This window comes from Myotis yumanensis, unplaced genomic scaffold (genome assembly GCF_028538775.1).
Source record: "Myotis yumanensis isolate MYYU_CA2020_CCGP unplaced genomic scaffold, mMyoYum1.0.hap1 SCAF_2, whole genome shotgun sequence".
NCBI lineage: Eukaryota > Metazoa > Chordata > Mammalia > Chiroptera > Vespertilionidae > Myotis > Myotis yumanensis.
This window is the reverse complement of record NW_027223753.1, coordinates 60,872,140-60,876,203: the sequence shown is the minus strand read 5'-3', so window position 1 is coordinate 60,876,203 and position 4,064 is coordinate 60,872,140. Positions and strand designations below refer to the sequence as shown.

The 4,064-nt window shown below is 41.9% G+C and overlaps 1 pseudogene; it reads right to left on the bottom strand.

Annotated features, from left to right (window-relative positions):
* Positions 1-3,285: 3,285 nt before the first annotated feature.
* Positions 3,286-3,662, bottom strand: LOC139001861 (large ribosomal subunit protein eL31-like; annotated as a pseudogene).
* Between the last annotated feature and the right edge of the window lie 402 nt (positions 3,663-4,064).

The following is a 4,064-nucleotide window of genomic DNA, read 5'->3' as shown; positions in this document are numbered from 1 at the left end:
CAGTTCAAAGGTTATTTTTCCCATGTTCAAGGCATAAGACATGTAATGCAATTCCTTTGGAATGGCTGCCTTTACTCCATTTTAAAATGGTTCCATTTCTGCCAACTTTTTATACTTTGCACACATCACAAATAGATAAGTTACAGTTAGGACAGTTTTGTTTTAATTCCAATCTCTCAACCTCTGCCACAATCACAACAAATTCTCTTCTAACATTTTTCTCTTTGTTTTTAACATGAAAAAAATCTTAAGCTATTTTGTAGTACATGAAATTAATTATTTATAATATTTGAACCATCTTCCATTAGAATTGAAAGCCCTGCAATACAAGCATGCTTACAGTATTCCAGGTTGGAGTAACTCTTTGTAATGTAAAATGTTATGACATAAAATTGATTTATTCATAATCTGCACTGCTTTGTCCTGAAATATTTAATGTTGTGGATGTAGATTCTTTAGTAAAATGCACTGCATTGAACCCAGAGATGTACTTTATGTAACAGTTACTAAGGATTTTACAAAGTACCTCTGAAACTCTTCCTGGTACTCATGATTAAAGTTTCAGCCTGGGAAACCAAGATGGCGGCATAGGTTAACTCCGGAGTTTGCTGCCTCGAACAACCACTTCAAAAACACAACTAAAAGACGGAACGGACATCATCCAGAACCACAGGAAGGCTGGCTGAATAGAAGTTCTACAACTAGGAGGAACCGAGAATCAGAGGAGGCGCAGTGCTGAAGTAAAATACTAAGGTGCAGAGTGCGCGCCGCGCGAGCTGGTGGCTGAGGGCGTGGTTGTCTGTTTCAATCTGGAGGGAGCCTCAGACTCTGAGCTCCAGATCCGGGCGAGTCTCTAGGGACCCAGACTCAAACGGGAGAAGCAGGACTGTCTGGCTACGGTCCCTCCGAGGTTTGCAGCTGTTGCTGGGACAGAGAGGCAGACCCCCTGGGGACGGACTGAGAGCAGCCATAACTGCTCCCTCCTCCGCCCTGTTGATCCCTTGGGACCCGCCCTGCCCAAGCCCTGCACAGAGGCATTTGCCAGATAGCCTCAGGCAAAGGCTAGATTAGCACCTCCCTAGAGGACACAAGTTCTTCCACTGCAAACACAGCTGATTATCACAGCCAGTCGGCCTGGAGGTCAAATCCCTCTAGTATTAACTATAACAATCAAGGCTTAACTACAACAAGACTGTGCACAAAGACCACTAGGGGGTGTACCAAGAAAGCGTAAAAAATGCGGAGACAAAGAAACAGGACAAAACTATCAAGGGAGGATATTGAGTTCAGAACCACACTTTTGAGGTCTCTCAAGAGGCTTCTAGAGTCTGTCGATAAACTTGATGAGATGTACAGGAAATCTAATGAGACCCTCGATGGTGTGATAAAGGACCATCTAGAAAGTAAGCATACACTGACTGAAATAAAGAATATTATACAGACTCCCAACAGCAAACCAGAGGAGCGCAAGAATCAAGTCAAAGATTTGAAATACGAAGAAGCGAGAAACACCCAACCGGAAAAGCAAAATGAAAAAAGAACCCAAAAATACGAAGATAGTGTAAGGAGCCTCTGGGACAGCTTCAAACGTACCAACATCAGAATTATAGGGGTACCAGAAGATGAGAGACAGCAAGATATTGAAAACATATTTGAAGAAATAATGACAGAAAACCCCCACCTGGTGAAAGAAATGGACTTCCAAGTCCAGGAAGCACAGAGAACCCCAAACAAAAGGAATCCAAAGAGGACCACACCAAGACACATCATCATTAAAATGCCAAGAGCAAAAGACAAAGAGAGAATCTTAAAAGCAGCAAGAGAAAGAAACTCAGTTACTTACAAGGGAATACCCATACGACTGTCAGCTGATTTCTCAACAGAAACTTTGCAGGCCAGAAAGGAGTGGCAAGAAATATTCAAAGTGATGAATAGCAAGAACCTACAACCAAGATTACTTTATCCAGCAAAGCTATCATTCAGAATTGAAGGTCAGATAAAGAGCTTCACAGATAAGGAAAAGCTAAAGGAGTTCATCACCACCAAACCAGTATTATATGAAATGCTGAAAGGTATCCTTTAAGAAGAGGAAGAAGAAGAAAAAGGTAAAGATACAAACTATGAACAACAAATATGCATCTATCAACAAATGAATCTAAGAATCAAGTGAATTGCCAAAACCGGTTTGGCTCAGTGGATAGAGCGTCGGCCTACGGACCGAAAGGTCCCAGGTTCGATTCCGGTCAAGGGCATGTACCTTGGTTGCGGGCATATCCCCAGTAGGAGATGTGCAGGAGGCAGCTGATCGATGTTTCTCTCTCATCGATGTTTCTAACTCTCTATCTCTCTCCCTTCCTCTCTGTGAAAAATCAATAAAAAATATATTTAAAAAAAAAAAAAGAATCAAGTGAATAAATAACCTGATGTACAGAATGAACTGGTGGTTATAATAGAATCAGGGACATAGAAAGGGAATGGACTGACTATTCTTGGGGGGAAAAGGGGTGTGGGAGATGCGGGAAGAGACTGGACAAAAATCGTGCACCTATGGATGAACACAGTGGGTGGGGAGTGAGGGCGAAGGGTGGGGTGGTAACTGGAAGGAGGGGAGTTATGGGGGGAAAAAAGAGGAACAAATGTAATAATCTGAACAATAAAGATTTAATTAAAAAAATAAATAAATAAATAAATAATAAAGTTTCAGTGTGACAGTCCAAACAATGAAATCAAAATAGCCATCTCACATGCAAAAGGCGTGCTTCAGGGTATGGCCATGCACACAGTTCCTGCCTTGCCAAGACCATTGTGGCAACTGAGCATTCGGGATTTCATTGTCTCTACTGTCAATCTATAACATCCCAGGATACATCCATCAACAGAATTTTGAGCAGGAGTTTTAAAAATTGAGACTAAGATGTAATTGATCAGTAATAAGTATTCACCATCCAAAAAACTGAGTCAAGATGTAGCATGGTTAAAGGCATTAATTTAACTTTTAAATAATTTTTAATAAATGAATAATTTAAGGTTGAGCTATACTGTTTCTGATCTGTCTGCCTTTTTATCATGCTTTGCTTTATACCACTTCACAGATGGTGCATTGTTTACAAATTGAAGGGGAGACCCTCCACCAGCAAAAAGATTACGACTCACTTTACTGCCATGGTCTGGAACCAAACCCACAATATCTCCAAGGTACACCTGTACCTAGAGTCCTATCATACCGTACTGAGTTTAGATCTCTCTCTCTCTCTCCAGTTGTGTAACTTTATTCGACCATCAGCATTAGTTCTCGTCCACATTAACGGCCTGTAGATTTTTGAAAGTGGTGACAGGCACATAGGTGACCAATGTACACAGCTTGTTTGGTGAATCTTCATCCTCATTACGTTTTCTGGACAAATGTACCCGGGTACGATGTGGGGCATTCCTTATTCCTTCGGCCCAGACAGCTTTGTTGAGCCTGGTGTCGATGCTCGCGTCTGGAGTTCCCCTCTCCTTCATGGCAAATTTCCGGGTCTCCTTGAGTGCCCGAGGGGCACGCTTCTTGAAACCCACGCAGTGGATGCACCGTGGATGTTGATGGTGTGCTCCCTGGGCACCACCTTGTTCATGGCGGATCGGCCCTTCTTCTTCTCGCCACCTTTCTTTGCGGGAGCCATCGTGCCGGCAAGTTGGAAAAAGCTAGATGTTTCTTTAACACAGGTGGTTTGGTACTACATATATCCTGGAGGGAAAGTAATCATTTTTTTAAATTTTTTAATTGGTTATTCTTCAGTGTCACACGTAGCTAGAGGTAAATATTTTAACAAGAACATTCATTCCTTTTTAAGAAAGTTAAAGAAGTTGAAGTTGACTAAGATGAAAAATATGAGGGGTATACAGGTGAACTAGGAGCAGCCGTCTGTAGTCAAATGGCATCATCATGCCGGGAAAGTTCAACTATTACCATCTGCCTGTGAATCCCCTGGACAACTTTTCAGGGGTTAAAACTTTGTGTTTCAGACTCTGTAACAGTAGAAAAATCATTCTGCTGGCTTATTCAGGAGTCTTTGTACAGTCTG